The sequence below is a fragment of the Numida meleagris genome, chromosome 1 (genome assembly GCF_002078875.1).
Source record: "Numida meleagris isolate 19003 breed g44 Domestic line chromosome 1, NumMel1.0, whole genome shotgun sequence".
In the NCBI taxonomy this organism is placed as follows: Eukaryota; Metazoa; Chordata; class Aves; order Galliformes; family Numididae; genus Numida; species Numida meleagris.
This window is the reverse complement of record NC_034409.1, coordinates 86,895,592-86,917,147: the sequence shown is the minus strand read 5'-3', so window position 1 is coordinate 86,917,147 and position 21,556 is coordinate 86,895,592. Positions and strand designations below refer to the sequence as shown.

Below are 21,556 nucleotides of genomic sequence, written 5' to 3'. Positions count from 1 at the left end.
TGAATATTAAGATGGCAATTTATAGAAGTCAGAGCTTGAAGAGTTTCCATTTTCCCTTCAGCGCTGGAAATCTAGGTCAGACTGTATTTCCAAAGTCACCTCCCTTCTTGTGGAATGACGTGCAAAGCCTGATCCAGAGAGGAAGATGAATTCATGAAGTACCAAAGTACAAATCACACCAGGCATTAAATAATTAGCAGGCTTTTGGACATAAGCCATACCATAGTCAACCGTTAGGCAAAACGTTTAACATTTCCCATGGGAAAAGCAGATCTCTTTCTTTCCAAAGGATTTTTTTAAATTTTTGTGTTAAAAAAAAAATGTTAGAAAATATCCCTTTAGGATATAAAAATGACTAAGGCTGCCTTTCAAAATTTCTAAATGTAAAAAATATTTCATTTTAATCTCTTCTAGAGTTCTTATTGTTAAGATTATTTGTTGAAGTCTGTTACAAAAAATCAACTACAGAATCAGGACCTGATATTTAAAATCAATTTCCTTACTCTTTGTTGGTGCTCAACTCTAATAATGTCTTTATTGAAATCAGAAATGTCTAATTGAAAAAAATGTGGGAGAAATCTTGTTTTTCCTGAATTTGCTTTTCATTAGGCTAAATAAAGTACATACATATAAATTAGGTCCAAATAAAGGATGCTCTATTTTTAACTTTTTTATTTAAAAGAAAATTAAGAAGACAGGTTATTTGGAAGACTGCACAAGCAACTATGAAATCTCTGTAAATTTCTCTATGGGATGACATGGTACACAGCACATTTTATGATAAAGCAACACATTAATGGTAGCCATAGGAAAAAGAAAAGTCAAATTAACCAACTCCTAATTCATAGTAAACTGAAATATGCTGAGAAATTAATTTCTCCTAAAATTTGTCCCCAGGACTTTTCATGACTGTAAATACGCTTCTAAAAAATTTCATCTGGATAAAAGCTGTACTGTTGGAGGCATCTGCTCCATCTGTCTTTGTGTTACTTTTCCACTAAATATCTACTGGCTGCAAAATATTTCATAATCAGAGAGAAAAAAAAGAGCTGTTACTCTGTTTCAAAGAGCTGTAACAGGTTTAATATTAAGAAACATGTTCAGAATTATTCTTTTCTTCATAAATGCTTGTATGCCTGCATTTTAACTCTCTTTTTCTGACTTTGAATATTTTCTAGCTTGTGCCCACACCTGCAACAAATTTGGCACATAATGTTCACAGCTTTGTATAAGACTCAAGTGCCTTGTATTCACACTGATGGAGGATATGATTGTGTGCAGATGCTTATTTTCATTTTCCAACTGATTTTTCCTTCCTCTATTCAGATTTTTTGGTGTTGTTTAAAGTAAAAGAGGGGTTGAGAGGTGAAATAAACACAAAAGCATGGGGTTTGGGAAAGAATTACATGGCCTGTATGTGAAATAAACATTCACAAAGACAGTAATTTACTGTTCATAAAGCGGACACAATTGCCTACTCCTATTTACATACCTAGGGAGACTCTGTGCCTGTCACTGACTTAGAAACCAGTCATCTGAGCAGCTGACAGAGCTTGGATTTCAATACCATGCTGGTGCAGTGGTCTTCACGTCCCACCTTACTGTTAATGAATAATTTTACTTTTGACTGTACATTTGTTTCATCAACGAGATAAACAATTTCTGAAATTCAGATGAGCATGTATGGCTGTGCAGAGCACTGCTCACAGCAACAGCTGGCAGGGTTTGGGCAGGAAGCAGCCAAATCCATGCCCTGGTATTTGGCAACATTTCTGCGTTGCACCTTCTTGTCACACTAACTTACGGAAATGCTGCAGGATTGAATATTACGAGCCTGGATTCGGTGCCAGAGTTCTTATGCTAGAAGACAAATTCAGAGGCCACTGTGCCAAGAGCTGTATCATGACTATGCCATGAGGGATTTTGTCTCAGCCCTTCATGAAGGAGATGTGAATATTTCCATTATTCACTTTGCTGAGAACAAGACCAGATATCCCAGAATTGTGGTTCCATTTCTGATTTCTACTTGATACAGAGATTTAATCACTTGAGCTCAAATTTCTACAGTGTCACTGTGATATCTTACATTTTCAGTTTCAGCCTGAGAGTGGATCACCAGATCTTCAGAAGTGTTAAGTGCTCTTAGGATGAAATAAAGACAGTCCAAAATCAAATCCAAGTCACTGAATACAGAGCAGGCAAACAAGACAAACTAGTTAGCCTTGCAGAATACAGTCCCAGCCATTTCCCAATTCCAAAAGAGTAGCTATGTCTGAGACAGGATTGTTATCAGATATTTACACAGACTATGGAGAGGCAGCTGCATCTTTCTTCAAGCATTCTTGAAATCTGTGGTCCGAGGAGAATGGGAGTACTATTATGGCATGTCTTGTTTCTTGCTTCACAAACAAAAATCTTTGTTTTCAGCATTGCTTTCCTTGCATTCTCAGTGCGGCCCTTTTTAGCTTTCAAGGAGGCCCATTGCCTGGTCAGAGCAAGCAAAAAAAAATGATGCTATACTCAGGGATTTGAGTAAGTCTTGGAAATTCATCAGCACTTCTCTATTTCTACTTCAGTTTTTTTTTTGTTGTTTTTGTTTTTTTTTTTTAAAAAAAAGCACACACACAGTAAATTTAGATGAAGATTTTATCTCAAAAATTATGTCTCCACAGCTTCCTGTTAAGATGAGAAAATTTTATTTAGGCCAGAACTTGACCAGCACGGAGTTCAAACTCTTAAAAGAAAAATCTAACCAAGGTCATGGAATTCAAAGTTAGTATATGAAGGCTGTTGCAAGTGAATCAGTAGATCTGAAGGTGATGGATGGCATCTATAGGTACCTGTCCTCTGGTTACTCTTGGAAGAATAAGTTTATAGCACAGTTGTCAAAGAGGAAGCCTTAGTTTAAGGAGTTCATGCTAATCAGGCTATGAGTGACATTCTCCTACTGCCTTCTCCAGTCACGTAAGTATAGAAACTGCACATGAATCTAAGACGCTACTGAGGAATGACAAATGAAGAGAAATTTAAACTGCTCTATTTGGGTCTTGTTCCTTGTTTGAGGACTTTTACTGCCAACTGTTCTATAATAGCTAATTCTGTGCCTGTCATTTTACAATAACAGGTCGCCTGTTTGCCACAGGCCCGCTGAGACACGTGCCGTGTTTGCACAGCACACTGCAGGAGCTCTCTGTTGTGTCATTTCTTAAAACGGCAGGTCCCTGCTCCCTTCCCCCCCTCTTGCACCTACCCAGCATGGTTATTTTGCTCTGCACATTGACACTGGATGAACTAGGAATCTGTAGGGCGGGGAGCACAAAGAAAGTATCCTTAGACCTTTCTCCTCTACAAGAATAAGTCAGCATGGATACTTCAGCGTCCTTACGAGCTTTCAAATTCAAACTGATTGAATGTTCCTATTTGACTTCTACAACTAAAAGATTGTTAGGAGCCATATGTCCAAGCTTATCATGGCGCTCTGATTTTTTTCCAGATGATATTTCTACTTTCTTATGAGTTGGAAATACTTAGGATTTTGGTTTGGAGAGGAGATTTTGTTGTTGTTGTCTTGCTTTACATACAGATTTGGTTATCAGAAAAAAAGCCACACTGCTTCTGAACTAAATGATTTCTGATTTGAGGAGAAGTGAACATGCACAAGGAAATACATACATCTGGAAAACACAGGAAATGCAATTCAAGTGCTCTGAGTAGATGGCTCAAGTTACTTTTGCCAAATAATTATTCACCTGCCTACTGCAACTCAGGCATCTGCCAACTGCAGCATCCAACCCTAAACATTTAATGCACTCAGAATAGTAACATAAATCTTTTCAGATGGTAAATAAGCATGTATATTTTCAATTTGCTGTGTATACTAAGAAAAGATCTCTGGTTTCTATAAAATGAAAACAAAGGAAAACAACATTTACCTAGCTTGCCTGAAAACAAATTTATATCTTCAGTTCATTGTTTATGCTCCTTGTCTTCTAAATTAAATGGAGTTGACTTTGAACAATCTCTATGCAAATGATAAGTTTTCAATTTGTGAACTTTCTATACCATTCTTTTGTCTTTGGTTTCCTACATCCTTACGGAACAAAGCCAGTCTATTAAAATTTCAGTTTGAAGCACTACGCTACTGCAAAAGTTTGGACTCATACACACACTTGGCAATTTCCACACAAAGGTCATGTTTTTCAGTGAATGAAAAAATAAATTTTTGTACCAGTTAAAATACGTGCATTCAAATTTTTCGTCAGCTTATATATTTTCTGAAATACTGTAGACAAGTGACACTTCAACAAAGTGTCACTCCCAAATCCCAAGCCACACATCAGGGAGAATTCTGTTTGCCTTTAATAAGAATGAAATCTTTTAGTTCTCTGTTAAAAATGTCAAGCAACTAGAAATTACTCCCAGAAATCAATGTGCATTTGAGAATAAATCAACAGTTTTTGTGTGACAGAACCAAAACATTCCACACAACAGAGCTGCACTCTGCACAATGATGGGAATCCAAATACATTCCAGAGCTCATCTGTGTGACCCAGTGTCCAGTTCTTAGGAAAGGACACTGATCCTTTTCAAGGATGTTTTTAGCATCTATGCTGCAGCTGCAATTGTTAAGATAACTCAGACTTGAATTGTCACATCTACAGATTTATCTGGCCCTATGCCCCATGGTCACAGAACACTCAGAGAAAATCAAGTCTTCCAGTCCATCTCTGCTTCCCTGACACACACATCCCTACATCTCCTCCTATAGCCTTCCCTTCCCAGAGAGTGGGGATTTCCCAGCCTTTGGAGCAGCCTTGGGATAATGCCCTTAGCCCTGTGACCTCTTTGCTTTTTCCAGGCCCAGAAATCAGTGTGGGGTTTTCTGTTTGTTCCCTTTCTCTTAAGGGACCAAGTCGAATCATAGAATCGTCAAGTCTCTTAAGTTGGAAAAGACCTTTAAGACCATCATATCCAACCACCCTATCAAGTCAGGAACAGATGAGGTTACAGGAAATCAAAAGGGGATTTTTTCTTAGTGTTCCAGATAAGCAGTATGTGGAAACTATTAGTCTCAACATCTGCCCTTTACAGGGCGAGCCAGTTGTAAGGCTGGAAAATCCATGCAATCGGTCTTAGCAGTGCCTTCTGAAAGCCAGTCATGCTCATGGGTTTTGTAACCAAAGAAAATGCACAGAATGAGAACTCAATTGTAGTCTCAAATCCTTATTTCTTCTAAGTCCCAGTTTCTCATTTTCACTGGCCTCCCGCTTTCTAAATTTGAACTCTGTTCAATCACAACTAACAACTTGATCCTAAATAATTGAGAAGTAGAAGGCCCTGTTGAGAAGAACAAAGCAGCCTGAAAAAGAAAAAAAAAAAGGACATACCTGCAAATTCCTTTCACATCATGCCTTGAAACTATCCTATCTAATAGTTATAGCTATATTTCATGAGCTTATAACGTCATTGTCTCTTTTTTTTGTAGTTTCCTATAGTTGCCACTAATGAGTTAAATCTTGAACTGCTGGCAGATATGACCATGCAGGATTCACAGGATGACACGGATATGGATGTTCTTTGAGTAATATTTTTTAAGAATTCACAGAAGCCAGCAGTTCAATATCTGCCAGCCCTTCAGCTCCACAAAAGAAGCAAAAACCTTATGCCAACGAAAAATCCACTGCTTCATCAACTACCTGGCTTAATCCACAGTGTAAAGAAATGGTAAAGTTGTGCACTTAAAATTATTTAGGATTTTTCTACTGATAACATGAGATAATTTATAATTTTTATATACGCACACATAAGCAAACACATACACATATATACTGAAATATTTATAGGCAGAGCCATTTTTAACTTGCACCTTCTTACTTAGCAGGTACTCAGAAAGCTCAAGAAGTGTGATAGCATTTATTTCAGCATGCAAAAATCCTAGAACACACTTAGTCTTCATTCCTAACATTTGCTAAATACCTTTGCAGATCCAGCTCGGGTCTCTGTGTTGGGAACTCTGGCTTGAAATCAGTTATTGGATGCCAACAGTGCTTGAAATTTTTCAAAATACAGCCTTTCTTTTGTTGTAATTTTAGCACTGAACTGTGATTGTATATAAGTGAAAATGGGCTCAAAAGAAAACAAATCTAAAATGTATCATTCACTTTTAAAAAAATCTTAAAAATAAGTGTGGAAAGGTTACAATAAAAATAAATAAGTTTTATTTCAAATTTTGATTTTTTTTAACCTTTTCAAAATCAGTATTTTGTAAATGCCTGTAAAAATAGCTGTATTCAAAACTGACTATGCTATCCAGTACACTGCTGAAAGCAGTGGTGTATCATTGGATAAACAATGTGATCCAACTCCTGGCCACACTGAGGCCAGTGCTTAAGGCCTTACTCACTTCATAGGGACTAGAAGTTGGCACACAGTCTTTATTAAGCCTATGTAGATTCCTTTTTGTTTTTACACAAATATTTTTTTTGTAAGTCACTTTTAGCTGTTGTTGGCAAGTGACATGAGTTATGCAAATGCAATTAACTATTCTTAACTTATTATATTATATTAATAACAATTATGGTGGTTTTTAATTTTTACATTTATTTTTTAAACCTTTTCAGTGAAGGCAAGATACCAGGTTGCTTTTCTGTTTTTAAAACCTTCTCTCTGTGCGTTTGTGCATTTTCTCTGGAAATGAGCTGCAAGAGGTTGCTTTCCCCACATGAAGCAGCAAAAAGTTCCTTCTCAGCCAAAGAAACCCCAGTCACTGCTGATGGCACTTCAGATGATGTTGCTTAACCTATGAATCTCCACAGGCAAGGACTAACTAACTCCATCCTGGGAGAGCTGCATTTGTCACGCAATAGCTCCTTATTCCCACTGTGAATTGCAATCAGCTCTATCTCCATCCAATCAGGTACACTTGCTGGTAAACAACACATTCACCCTGGACATTTCCCATACCAGCCTTTCATTAGCTGTCACAGCCTCCCTTTAATTTCATCTGCTTGATGCACCAGTAGTGTCCATTTAAAATGTCACTTTCTATTCACTGGCATGCTGCCAACGATAACTATTGCTTTCTACCTACAGTGCAGATAATATTAAAGGTGCACTCTCTCATGACTCTTATGAAAGCAATCACGGCTGGAACTATGAGCATTTCAGAGCTGCCAGCAAACCATAATGGAAGGCACACTGAGAGGGGGAATACATAAAAACAAAAGGGCAGTCAGCGCCAGCAATTAAAACCCTTCAGGCTGGGCATCGCTGGCAGGCCCAAATAACGGCCTGCTGCCGTAGTGGTGGGACCAGACCTGAGGGCTGCTGCCAAGCATCCTGCAGCACTGCTTGCCCTTGGGCAGCGAGGCCTCTGCTCTGGCATAGTTTCTGAAGGGACACTGCTGATTTTCAGTCTCTCATTTCAAGAACAGAAGCAGACTGCCTCTTCTATGGCAGACCAACTGATCTAATGGCCATTTTGTATGACATTCAAGTGACAGTCACTGGCAAAACACTAAGATGTTCTGCATATATTCTTTTGCATACACAGCTAGAAAAGAACAACAGACAAAAAAAGGTGCAACAAGATCATTTAATTTACTTCCCTACTTATTGACATTTCCATAGCAACGTCATTGGAAAAGTCATATTATTGATGTTGCTGATCACGTTTTGTTCCAGATGGATCAAAGGCCTGTTACCAATCCTTTTTCCTCCTTCCAATTATGATAATTTTGGGAAAAGTTTTTGGTGTGAGTAAAATGAAGTCACTCAGAAACCAAGTGGCTAAGACTAGAGATCTACATTTTGCAGTGCTAAAATAATGAGGAATGCAATTGGTTTGAGTTTTGACCATGACTCAGGAAGGCATATGAGCACACACTTCACTCTATTCAAGGCAGTGTTTTGCTTTACTGTATTTTCACCTGAACAGGCATCAGCATGTACCAAAATACGTTCTTGAATCAGGGCTTTAAATCATCCGTCAGTCATCACTTACTTACTATATGTGTCTGTGAAGTATCAGTGCTCCAAGTTCAATACAATGAATTAATGTAACAAATAAAGTACAAATCATCACAACTAAAGGAATTCAAAACATACAATCTCCATTTTAATCACTATGTCTCAGTTTTTGTATAGTATATATACATTAAGATATTTCCCCTTTCCTATTCTTCAAGCATCTTGTTAATCCAACTTCAGTAGCTAAAATTGTCAGATAAAATTGACAGGCTTTTAAGCATCATGGCCTAAAGACAACATTTGATATTGTAAGGAATATCTAAGTAAGTTTCTCTGTAAAGTCTATTTGCATTTACGAAATATAAAATTTTATTTCATCACTGTTCCAAAGAGCTAAAAACAAAAATTAGAATCACTGAAAACTTCCTATAAAGAAGCAGCCAAAAGGAGAGTTATGCAGGGGAGTAAATAGCAAGGCTACAAGTGCAATTTCTCTTTCTTTGAATTTATCCTACAACCCAAGTAACATGAGAAGATCCAAATGCTTTTCCCAAATAATTTGGCTGGGAGCAGACTCAAATCAACACATTGCAAAAGCCAATGCAATTATATGAGAAAAGAGACAAGAGCAAAAAGTTCACTATCTGAACAGAGATAAGGAGAAAGCAATGATTAAGTTATTGAAGCTTTTGAAACGTCCTTTCCAACCACCTACTAGATGTATACACATACCTGTATGTGTGTCTACATGTATATGTTGTCTGTCTACATGCATATATGTGCTTATATATATATATTTATCTGTGTACAAATATGTATTTATACACCCATATACACACACATATATCTACACATATAAACACACACTTTTACAGCAAACTTCTATAGTTTTGATTTTTTCTGCTGAATTTGAACCTCAAAAATCTTAAAAAAAAAAAAAAAAAGGAAATTTAAGACAACTACTGATCTATCACAGCATAAAAGAGGAGACAGGAGACCATAGCCGTAGAATTGCTCATACTTTTTAGATATGCAAGTAAAATAAACAATGTGTTTGGGTAACTGCTATACATGTGCAGCTTCATGCCCATCATTCTTTCCATATCTTGTTCTTTCTGAAGGGCTGCAGTTAAGGAAGTCCTTAATACAAAGCATTATAAAATTGCAAAGCAAAGACTTCTCAGGAGTTGCAGCAGGCTTCCTCCTGAATTACAGATTGGCTCAAATCAAAGAATTCAGATCCAAACAACTCATTTCCTCACACTACTGATAATGTCTGTAATTACACAGATAGGATTAATATTTCTTTCCAGTAGGTGCCATCCCTAAGAGCAAGTCTTAAGAAAAGAGCAAAGATTTTTCTCTCTCTTAAGATGTGAATTGTCCCTGTACTGAATGTTTGAACATAGCACTAAAGAGAGATGTAGATGTGTACTGCTGATCTCTCTCAAACACTACATCCTAACGCCTGAGTTACTTTTGAAGAATGGTTTCACAACTGACACACAGAAAATTCAGAAAAAAAAATGCCAATGATATTCCCACTATCTCTCACTTTCTGGGAATGTTATCGATAAAAGAATGCTTTAACATTCCTGTTTTAATTTATTTACTTTCTCCCATCCTTTATAACTACCTTATTATCATACTTAAGAATCATAGATTTTGCTTGAGTTAGAAGGGACCCTTAAAGGCCATCTAGACCAATTTCCCTGCAATGAACAGGGACACCTACAGCTAGATAAGCATGCTCAGAGCCCCATCTGATCTGACCTAGAATGTCTCTAGGGATGGGGCATCCACCACTTCTCTGGGCAACCCGTTCCAGTGCCTCACCACACTTACTGTAAAACACTTTTTCCTTATATCCAATCTAAATCTCCCCTCTTTTAGTCTGAAACCATTTCCCCCTGTCCTATCACAACAGACCCTCATAAAGAGTCTGTCCCCTTCTTTCTTACAGCCCCCCTTTAGATACTGAAAGGCCCCTACCAGGTCTCCCCAGAGCCTTCTCTTCTCCGTGTTGAACAGCCCCAGCTTTCTCAGCCTGTCCTCAGAGATGAGGTGTTCGATTCTTTGGATGATTTTTGAGGCCCTCCTCTGGACATACTTCAACAGGTATGATTCCTTCTGGCTTCACAACATTTCATCCTTCACATCAGCTCACAGCACATCTGTATTTCAAGAGGAGATTTACATACAGGGCACCTAATTTCATAGTACCAGCTTACAGGATGCGTTATACATGCACATGCAACTGAGGTTGATAGGTTACCAGCTTCAGGGGATGTTCTTCTCCCTGAAAGAGGGAAGAAAACCAAGTAAACAAAAAAGAAAAGTACAGGCTCTCTTGGGACAAAGGCCACTTGATTCTGTGATTCTGTGATTTATTAGATATAAGTACAAACTGTATGACATTATACTATGATACTGTAAAACACATTGGAAGAATTTATGTATTATCCTGGCATGATCTATGTGCTCAGTTTTAAGCTAGAGAAAAATGTACACTGATGATCCTTATTAAAATGGGATGCCTCTAGAGAAGATATTTTCACGGCTTTTATCATTTTTATTAGTATGTAATTATGAGAGTTGCTATTCAAAGGATAGCTTATATTCAGAAAAATCATTTCAATAGTATCTCAGATACAATGGTTTTATAATTATGAATGAATGGATGTTGATTATTCTATAGAAATCATTACCCTACCAGAACAAGGGAGAGATCATAAATGAACAAACAAAAACTGAAAACAATAAGTTTGCCTCAGAAGTCATGTAGGTACATATGCCTCGAAGAAGAAGCTAGCCCTTGTAGAAGGTCCATAATAATGGCAGCACCATCCATAGGTGAGCAAAGGTTCAGTTTCACTATGTCCTGAGGCTCATGCAACCCTTCTCTCTGATGTCCACACTGCTCACACTGGAGATAGCTCCCTTCCCGCATCTAATTTTCCCAAGTTAGCACATCGCGAAAACAAGTTTCTCAGCCTCACCATAGCTTCAAGCAAAAGTGCATGTTAAAACCTCAACAGCATAAGCAAATACAGACTTCCAAAAATTGCATTTTCTGTGATTTTCAGAACTTGTGTTACAACATGGAAGAGTAACAAAAAAAAAAAAGAAAAAACACCAAGCCAAACCAAAACAAAAAACTAAAATTCATTTAAGGTTCATATAACTTTTCTTTTTACAAGATTAAATTTTCCTTTTTCAATTTTGAAGTCTTAATAAAACCCAAAGAAAAAATATATTACAAAAATAATGAAATCATAATCTTCAACCATTTACTCTTTTCATCAGTTCTTCTGCAGCAAAGATTGATCTAAGTTAACTTTTCTACAAAATGTTTTGCTTTCCAGAAGATTTAATTTTCTCATAGAAGACACTTCAAAGAAAAATTTCTAAGCTGTACTAATGACAATTTATAGGGTTTGACAAAAAATATTTGTCTTGAATTTCAAGTTCCTATGTCATGAAAGCAATAAAATAAATGGAGTTTCTTCAGAATTGATCTTGTTTTTATAAAGATGTATAGATTGTTAGTAATTTTTCAGCAAATCTATCTTTCCCAGAGAAATATAAAATGTTGTGACTCCTATGCAGGATACACTACTTTGAAAAATGCATTTTGTGATCCGGTAAATTGGATGGCTAAGATGGGTGTGTTGGAAGCGAGAGAGCAAATGGAGAGCCTCCAACCTCTCTATGCCTCAGTTAGTGTAAAGGAAGCATTAAGGCAGGTGACACCAACACGGGATTTCACTGACCTCCAAGTGTAAATTGTCTGCTAGAGGGGCTTAGAAGTACACATTCATGAAAATGAGGAAGGAGGAAAGACAGGGCAGTCGAGTTACATTCATTAGGATCAGAATTTTGGCTGAGCAGCACGCTTACAGTCTGGAACACAAAAAGAATAAGGAATATTATTGATAAAACTTAATGTAAGAAATTAGGATCCAAAAAGTAAGATTCAATCTATTCTTTTCAACTGCGAGGAGAAACTGCAACTAGATCAAGATGTCAACAACTGTAAATGCATTTTTTTTCTTGGCTAGAAATGTCAACATTTCAATTGATCTTTTAAAAAATGTTTTCTAATTCAAATGAAGTTAAGCCATAACTAGGTTTTTTTAGTCATAATGCTTCTGTTATATGAAATAACTAAAGAGAAATACATAATAGCTGCTTCATACTTATGATTTTATTTTTCTTAAAATCAAAGCTGAAGCCAGGCTTCCCATGCCTGGAGGACCAAGCCCCAGGCCCACAGGTTTTCCCCAAGAGCTCATCATAACAAAGAGAAAAAAACAAAACCAACAATGTTGGGAAGAAGAGCTAATAATGTATTTAATTACACACACATATAATTTTCTGTCTCCTGCTAACATCTTTTCCATCATCGGGACTAGAAGGTGGTGGAGTTGTCATGGTTTTGTGATTTTCGGTTATTGGTATTCCACATCATAACATCATGTAGTGAATGTACCTGGTTCTCAGAAGAGAAGGACTACTACATTTCCCAGGGTACTTTTCTCCTCTGTCACCATTTCTGGACAGAGGGAAAAGATAACAGCTTGCAGATCACGAGACCTCGGCCCTTTTTCCGCCCGTCTCTCATCCTGGCAGCACCTCACTCCCCAGCTGTCTTATCGTCAGTAGTAGAGTAAGGCCTACCTTGATTTTTGGGACATTCTCTCTTTCTGTATTGGATTTATCACCTTAAATTGTAATTATATTGTATTATACTGTGTTGTTTTGCATTCCGATATCTTATTTAGTAAATTAGTTTGTTTCTCCTCAGATTGTTGCCGCTGTTCTTTGCTCTTAGGGCCATCTCCTTACCTTTTTCCCCTTTTCCCTTTTCCCGGGGCATGGGCCCATGGGTCCCTCATCCCATTCATCACGGAACTGGGCTGAACGCCCGTAAACCATTGACAGGAGTCAGTAGCAGAATGACAGAATGATTCTTTGTGTTGTCCAATGAGTGACAGGGATTTCTGTTATCCAGGCTGAACCTTCTGATCTGACTGTAGCTCACTATAAACCATTGGGTTTCCCTCATGCAGTCAAAATCAGAAGAAAAAAAAATAAGCCTCAGATCCATCTCTATTTTATTTCCAGTGAACTGTATTTGTATAAAGTAGAGATGACTTTTCCCACAAAATAATAAATACTCTGCTTGGAATTTATTTACTTTTAGGTCACATTGGCACAGAGATTATGTCCTTCAAAATGAAATTTCTATCTGCAACACTGCAGAATTTGAAGGGTTCATTACCTTAACATTATACTTACCTGGAAGTGAAGAAACTGATCTGCATAGATGCAGTCTTAATAAAAAGGTGAGTAAAGTAACAGAAAGGCACCAAAATCGCCCAAATGGTCTCTTTGTTTATGCCTGCTCCTCTGGCTTATCAAGCTATTCCTTCCTGCATTCTTTGGCAGACATTAAGTTGCTTTTCTTCCATCTGAAAAACAAAGTCTGTGAAGTTTCTATTGTAATGGAAACTTTGTCTTTATTCTCACTGAACTTCAATGAGAAGCCCTTTGACACCTGATACACCACTGTGTTAAACATAAGGGCAACTGAGCACTGGATGGCCCAATGTCAGGCCCTTAATATACCGTTGCATCTCAAAGAGGAACATGATTCTCTTTGTCCATGGGTGCAAGGGAGAGCTGATGTCATGAAATGGCTATGAAAAAGAATAATACCCTCAGATCTGTTTGTTTAATTAGTAACAAGGGTAAAATCCTCCTAATGCAGCCTGATCAAGGGTCAGTTTGAGGGGTCTTTATCAGACTATGGGTAGCCTTCAGTGGCTGAGGCTTAATAATAATCTCTAGACTTCAATTTCCTACTAATAAAGGGTAATGTAATGTAGGGTAAGCCCTCTTATTTGTTCAGATCTTTTTAACCACTGAGGAGCTAATATGCAACAACTGAACAAACAGTGGCCACACAGGTTTCATTTTTAGAAGCACAGATGACCTCTGATGAAAGAAATGATCAGTCAAGCTCCAAGGCAGGGATGGAAAGTTAGCTAGCAAATGCATATTTTTTCTTTGTGAATCAAAAGAAAAGTAAGATACTCTTAAATAAACATATGTGAAATCAAGTGCCTGAAAATGGCTGTGGAATTGTTAAGCTGTAAAATTGTTATGGCTTTCATTGAGTTTCCATTGGTAAGATCTGACAGTCCTTACAAGCATACTGACCTAAATGGAGTCTGTAGGAAACACTAAAATTATTAGCATTACTTATGTGGCAGATTTGCTGAAGTCTTAATACTGGTTCTTCACAATTTTAACAGCAGCTGAACTCACTTTGCTGTTTACTTCCATATTCTTGTACCAAAAATATGTCTAAATCTCAATCTCCCTAAAGAAACCTCTGTCTATTCAAAAGTGCAGCTGAAACAGAAAAGATTTTCCAAACTATGAAAGAACACAAGGTTGCCCATATATATAAAATTTAGGAAAATCTGGATAATGTAGTAGCCTCCAGATGTCTAGACCAATTTCAGCACTGATGCAAGACAGCAGGGAGACATACAACATGCCCACTTGCTCCAGGGTGAAATTCAATCTCTTTAATCCAGGGTTTTTGAGACTGTGTTCAAAATCTTTTTTCTTCTTAAAACTGCTGGGGTTTAGGTTTTGGATTGCCCACAGATCTCTGAGTTCTTTTCTTGCTCGCCCTGCTTTGGACCCACCTCTAATTTGCCCGGACAGTTGCTCTGACAGCAGCTCCCTCAGGAGCTTCCTGTGTCAGAATTTTAATCCACTGAGTCTTTTTCCCTGGGGTGGGTAATCAATGCAGAAAGTCAGATTTATGTTCCTCTAAATATATTAGTTATGAAATAAAACCCAGAGAGGGTGCCATGCTATCTTTGAAAATGTTACTAGGAAACCGATGTGATAAAATCAATACTTTTCACTTCTCAGGCTAGAATAAATTTTAAGACAATGTTGCTAAAATGGAATATTGAAAATACTTGCAAATATACTGTAATATTTTAACCTGCATCAGGTTACCATAATCTACGTGATGAAAGAATGAGAAGCAAATTAAAGAATATGGTCTCCAATGAACAGGAAATGTAAATCCTATTAATGCTTACAGGAGTTACACCTACACATTGAAAAGGCAGTATACAAGACCTTTAAATTGATTACCTGACAAACAACTAAAAAATGAGAGCAACTTTTTCAAAGCACTATGAGGCTCTATTTTAAACTCTTAGTTTCGTGGATTTTACAGCATGGAAGCAGTTTGTAAACCTTGTAAAACAATATATGCAACATATAGCAATGGGAAGTAGCAGAAAAAAAAATGTACCTACGAAGATAATAATACAAATAAAAGCTATAGCTAATTCAACACCAATAAAGTCGGTGCTAATATGCATTTAATTTTCTGGAAGGGGTACTGTATGGGATAGAGAAGGTTCTGGTGGTCATAAAGCTACCTGCAGCTACTTAAAAGGCCAAAGAAATTAAATAGCAGCAGGGCTACAACGCATCTCTAGAAAACCTGCACTAGGCTGTTGTGAAAAGTCCAATATTGGTGTAAATTACAATTATATCCTAATTTCTATGCACATGGCAGAATACTGCAGGGGGGGAGAGCAAGAAGAGAGGAAATAGTATCAGATCTCTTCTGTAGCAGGAACATGATCTGCAGGAATCTGACCAAATTCAGTGGCTCTGACAATGACAGACCTTATTTTGCTCAAGTACATCCCATGTCCCAACAACAACAAAAAAATATGACTTAGAATATTGCTGGAGAAAACGTTTTGCCAGTCTCCTCCGAAAATGTTTGATTCCCATGAATTTCAGTGTAGTGAGAGTTTAGATTATTTCCGATATGATTATTGACAACGTGCTTGAAGGAACATCCCCTTTTGAGCAGTTTTGATATCCCAGAGTGTCAATACAGTTTGCTTTCTGCGCAGTTCATGTATTTCATAGAATTTTTTTTGGTATCACCTTCACTCCTTCTCTCATCTTAGCTGTCCTCTTTCATATCTTTAGTTTTTCTGTGGATTTCAGTCAATTCAACTGTGATTTCCACAAAAGCATCATCAGCGTTTTGCTCTCTCATCTTCAGACTCACGTAGTTATCAGGGAATGACCTGCAGATGGATTCCCAACTTCCAGCCCCCTGCTGATGACAAGCTTTCCACCTGTCATCACAAGCAGATTCTGCAGCCAGTAGTGGTGGAATGAAATGATATCACCTTTCATCCTTCCACAGATCCTATGCTCTTTTGTTACATTTTCCACTGTTGTAGTCATATCTGAGATGCTAACTTCTTATACTGGAAGAAGCTGAATTACAAATTAGTAATAATGAACCAGTGAAAGTAATCAGCTAAGAACTGATTGCATCCTACATTCTCAAATGCAATGATTATACTTCAAATAATCCCCACTTTCAAACATCAAATCATAATACCTCCAAAAAACACCAGCCTTTCCTCAATCTTGCTTTTTCCTTAATAAAATAGTACGCAGATTCATTCTTTGTCAAAAAGCAAATCCTATGATCACTTAACAAAGCAGGGAACTTAACTATTCATTTGCAGCACGATAGAGGATATTTCTTAAGTGTAATGTATGTACTTAAAAATGCATGTTGATTTGTGCAGGACAAACCGATGGCCAGGTTAATGGTCCTATGTAATTTCGACTGCAAATCTCTGCTTTTCAAATTGTTGACTTTCTGTGATGCAAAAGCAAATAAACATGAAGACTTTTTGCTGTATTGCTTGCACAATCAGATCATTAGATAATTAAAACAACAAAAGACACGCAGAAATATCAGCTATAGATGTAAATCAATTACTCTAAAAGCAATTACTTTGGATCTAAATTAGCCAGGGGCTATATGGGGGATGTATAATATTTAATTTGCTGTATGGCTCTGGCACAAATCCAGTCAACAACAGCAGCAAACAGAAGTCACCACTTCCTAGCAATAATAAAGAGCAACAACACAATCGCTCTCTGTTGGTGACTCCAGCTCTTAAAGCAAAGATGGAATTAGTACTGCAGCATGTTATGGCATGGAAAGAAAATTCAGCTGCTTTGAATGAAAAGGTCTTATCATGAGGCAAAGTGAGGACTAGCCTGGGGAAAACACCTTCCCATTTCTTCTAGATTACACATGAATTCTGTCACCAAATATGTAAAGAGGATTAAACCTTCACTCAAAAAATGTATGAAGTAGAAAAAAAAGAATGAGCACATGCTGCAGAATTAAGTACATTTAAAGAGATCTGGTTACTCTGGAACAGTCAGAACCTGGACTTCATTGCATCAGTGAAATCTTTCTCTAACTGTCCTTCCTACCTTTTCTGATTACAGCAGACATTAAGCTAGAACCAAACATCTTCCTCTTGGATATATTTTCAAATGAGTATGTGGAACAATTTTGAATTAGCTTTGAACTTTTGGAGTTGCACTGACACTGCGCATTTGCACCTCTGGAGGTGCTTGCATACAAGTCTTGCTTTTGGCCCCAAGAGGTAGCCAACATTTGAGCCTGGCTGGGCTCTTTCTATTCAGAAAGAGAAAGTAAAGAAACCTGCTGTTGAAGTTTCAGTTAGCTGGCATATTTGTTTGTACATGTGCACCCACAGGTGATGTTCCTCCTTTCAGGAGGGAAAGGCAAGTTGTGTCCATTCTTGGGGAGCAGTTGAGCATGGAATGGAGAGAGCAAGGATCTCTACAAGGGGCTGTGGGGCACCAGCTGCCATAGAAAGAGGCTGAGCCTCCTCAGTGGGGCAAGAAAGCCCCCTGAAAAACAGAGAGGGCCACTCTGAGTTTGCTATAACTGAACAGGCTGAAAATTGGCATTACAAACGCTCCTGGGAAAGACAAAGCAAGCAAAGGAGGAATTGTTTAAAATCTTTTTTTTTTTTTTCCAGCTTCCTTCCTTCTCAGTTATAGTCAGTCATTTTCAATTGACCCTAATGTGAAAAAGCAGTCTTTCTTTCTTTGATGTTCCATCACAATTCTGTCTTTTTTGAACTTAACCACCCTTTTGGAAGGAGAACGTCCCAGCAAGTGCACCTCAGGCCACCCTCAGCCATCCACCTAAATTCAGCTGCGGTGTGCTCTGGCTGTGCAGTCCAAGAGCACCAGGGAAAATCTTCACCACTACGTTCTAATTCCTCTGGGCAGAACTACACAGAAGACAGGATCTCAGCCTCACCTTGTACTGCAAAAGATTTGCCTTATCTCTCAAAAACCCCTCAAGGCAGTCCCCTCAAACATGGCTGCAGTTCTAACAGGTTTGTTTGGTTGATGAAGGTTACCTTTGCTTCAGGAGGAAGTCTATTTCAGTGATCAAAGAGAGTACAATCTTGCGATACAGATGACTCTTATCAGAGAGGTAAAATACACATACATTACTTGTATGACATCTAAAATCTTGCACATATCCCAAAGCACTTCAGAGAGCTACATCATGCATTTAAGAGAAATTAATTTTTGTGTCAGGCCAATGCAATTCTAAAGCCACAGTTAAGACTTTTTTTGGAGAAAAGCCCAGTGACAGGCAAGATAAAGTTTTGTATTAATTTTCCCTTGAAGCAATAGTGGGGGAAAAAAGGAGGAGATTTGGGGTCGTTAGTGGCAGGGAGAAAAGGTAGTATAATGCTGCAAAAGGAGAAGGGTTATGGGCAATCAAAAAGAAAATTGCCTTAAGTGTCATAAGTAGTTATAAGAAAACCTCAAAGGCTACTTAAGAACTTAAAATAGGACAAAATCAGTGTTTGAAGAGGCACTCTGGGCTTGTTCTGAGTATCTTAGGCTGTTCTTCTGAATGAATTCTCTTTCGCTATACATTTAATTTGCTACCGTGTAAACAAAAATTTGGCTGATGAAATCCCAGGACAGGATGGGGATTCATGGAGGCTAGGTTTGGGGAGTAGGTCTCTCCAAAATGACCTTTCTAAAAAAAAGAAAAACTAGCTCCTTTTAATGTGCTAAATAAAATAACCTATTAGCAGTATGACAGAAGCTTTTGTCTTGGCCCCTGTCTCCATGCCAGCCCCAGGTCTGCATGGGGAGGGAGATGCAGCATAAAGCCCCATCCCTGAACCAGCGCAGCTACTGGAAAAATAAATTACCCAGCCTGGAACATGAGAGAAAGAGCAATTAAAATCTTTCCCCTTTTTTTAATCAAGGACTGTTTTGCCTTGGGGGCTTGGAGGGGAAGGAAATCAGGCTTTTCAAGCTTTTGCGGGTTAGGCTTTGGAAAATATCTGTAAGAGACATCCCCATCCTCCGCAGACTGTGTTCTGCCCTTTTTTTTCTTTCCCTTATGGCACACTTATAGGAAGATTTTTTAGACCTTAAACTTGTCACAAATGTAGTTGCTAACAATTTGCCCCCATGTTCAGATGCTCTTGCGATTGCTTTCTCCAGTAATTACTCAGTGGGTACGCCACAGCAAGCTCCATAAGTTACAGCTAATCACTCTTAAGTGCTGAAAGCAGGACTGTATTTGTGCAAAGAAACAGCAATCAAATATGGTAAGCAGATGGCTGTTTCTTGTCCTGTTACCTCACTGAGCACAACAGATTAAGCCATGATGGATTTATCAGCACTGATGGATACATTAACACCATATGCTTTTATAGAATAAATAGCTTTCGACATTTCATTATAACTTCTGATGCCCCACTTTTTAAAAAAGCTGTTTTCTCCTGAAAAGAAAATGCAGATGTTTCCAACAAAGCATGTAGGTTTTCTTATGGTCTCCCTAAATGTCGTAGTACAGCATTTAATGCTATGAAAGACTTAATTAAAATCCCAGAAATATTTCAAGAAATCCATAGCATTTCTTTGAACCATAAATTGCATGTTCGCTACTCTAGAAGCTTTTTGACCATCAATTCTAGTAATTGATCAAAGCCAGCATTTTTAAACTGATGAAAGTCTTAGCTCATTTACCATATCTCAAGAATCACAAATAACATCATGTAAGAAGCAGTAAACAAAATAGAAGTAACCAAGAACTTTGCCCTTCTGATTTGTAGGTTGATCTGTAGCATAGGGGAGGGCACTGAACGTTTAGCTGACGTTTCTCAAACAGAAAGTATATCTTCAGATCTCTTCAGAAATCCTGATCTTTTGAGATGGGAAGGAAAAAAAACAAGATATTTTCTAGGAGTCAGGGTGTCAGCTGCCCAGGCTTCTGTCAGTAAATGAGCAGATGAAACGTATAATTCGTGCACTGACACAGCAGACACTTCAAAGCCAGACTCTGAGCCGCTATTGCTCACAGTCATCATACAAAAAGCGATCAATAGGTATTCATTTCTGGTCCTGCCACCTCTAGAAAAGCAGAATGCTAGCTGCTCAAATTGCAGTAACACAGTTAACAAAACCATATACTTTCAGGGGACAATAGGCATTTTGGGTGTTTCTATTCAGTACTCCACAGTAGTTTGAAACATGCTTAAAAGCTTCTTCAGTGTCATCAATCAAAAACAGCTGCATGTGTGTGCACACTGCTGCACCTTCTGCACTCCTCCCTTCATGTTCTTAAGTTCCTGTACAGGTCATCACTATGGCATTTGTTAATTGCTCATCTGCGGTCTAGGTTTTAATCACCTGATCCATCAAAAGCCCTTCTTTCCCTGCCTATATTCATCTCGTAAGTTAGTGACATTTTTTGTAATGAAAGCAGTGGATCTATTGATAGCTTTCCTCAACAGAGTGGAAGGCATCCTGCATTAGCTTTGTCTTCTAAACCAGCCTGTTCTATTACAATTGACCTTCTCTTCTTGATTACCACACAAATCATAGTCCTCTCCACTCTCCTCCCCCTCCTTCCTTCCCTCACATCTATCAGAGCATTTCTTCTGTGGCCGTTCAATTGCCTGACTACAGCTGGTAATTGGATTCATGTTTGGAGCACAGCTTTCTACGTACAAGCCTGGAATAATTCAAACAGGACCCTGGCCTAGGGCTGGGGCCATATGTTAAATTCAGATTTGTGTCTGTAAAATCTGGAGTACCCTGACAGGAGTATAATCTACTTAGCGGCACGGAATCCTGTTCTATTTGCAACCTGCACTTATTTTCTCCTCTGAAGTAAAATTCCATTTCGCTACTCTTTTAAGACGTTAAGGGCAAGGCAATTTCATTACAGTGACTTGGTAAAACGCAAAGATGATGTTACTTTGGCAACTGTCTTGCCTCTCCCTAGGTTTCAGGAAACAATGCAGGTAGTTTTCAATTATGGTAATACAAAAATTAAACACCATAAAAAAGAAACTCAAGCTGGCAGCATGCTTTGTGTATACCACACACCATTTACCATGCTATCTCCAGAGCCCAAAACCTACCACTGGGACCAAGCTCAGATAAACTGCTACGCTGAAAAGTGGAAGTGCAGTTAGTGGTATCAGCTCTCCTATGCCACACGTACCACTATTTCAGCACCAATTTATTCACCTAGAGTTAAATAACACAGAGATAAAATGCAGTCAGATTCATCTTGCTCCAACTCTCCTGGGTTTGTAATTTTTCCTCTTCTGTATCTTGGGCCCAGGCACAG

At 38.1% G+C, this 21,556-nt stretch overlaps 1 long non-coding RNA gene across 4 annotated transcripts in view; it reads right to left on the bottom strand.

The window, feature by feature from the left end:
- Positions 1-21,556, bottom strand: part of LOC110400975 — a 56,576-nt gene that overhangs the window by 10,129 nt on the left and 24,891 nt on the right. For 3 of the 4 annotated variants that reach the window (XR_002440188.1, XR_002440186.1, XR_002440184.1), the window contains exons 4-6: positions 13,270-13,442; positions 11,742-11,871; positions 9,961-10,267 (exon numbers count right to left, since the gene is read on the bottom strand). This is a non-coding gene — a long non-coding RNA (uncharacterized LOC110400975). The remainder of the gene's footprint in view (positions 1-9,960; positions 10,268-11,741; positions 11,872-13,269; positions 13,443-21,556) is intronic. The other variant, XR_002440185.1, reaches the window with a different exon arrangement.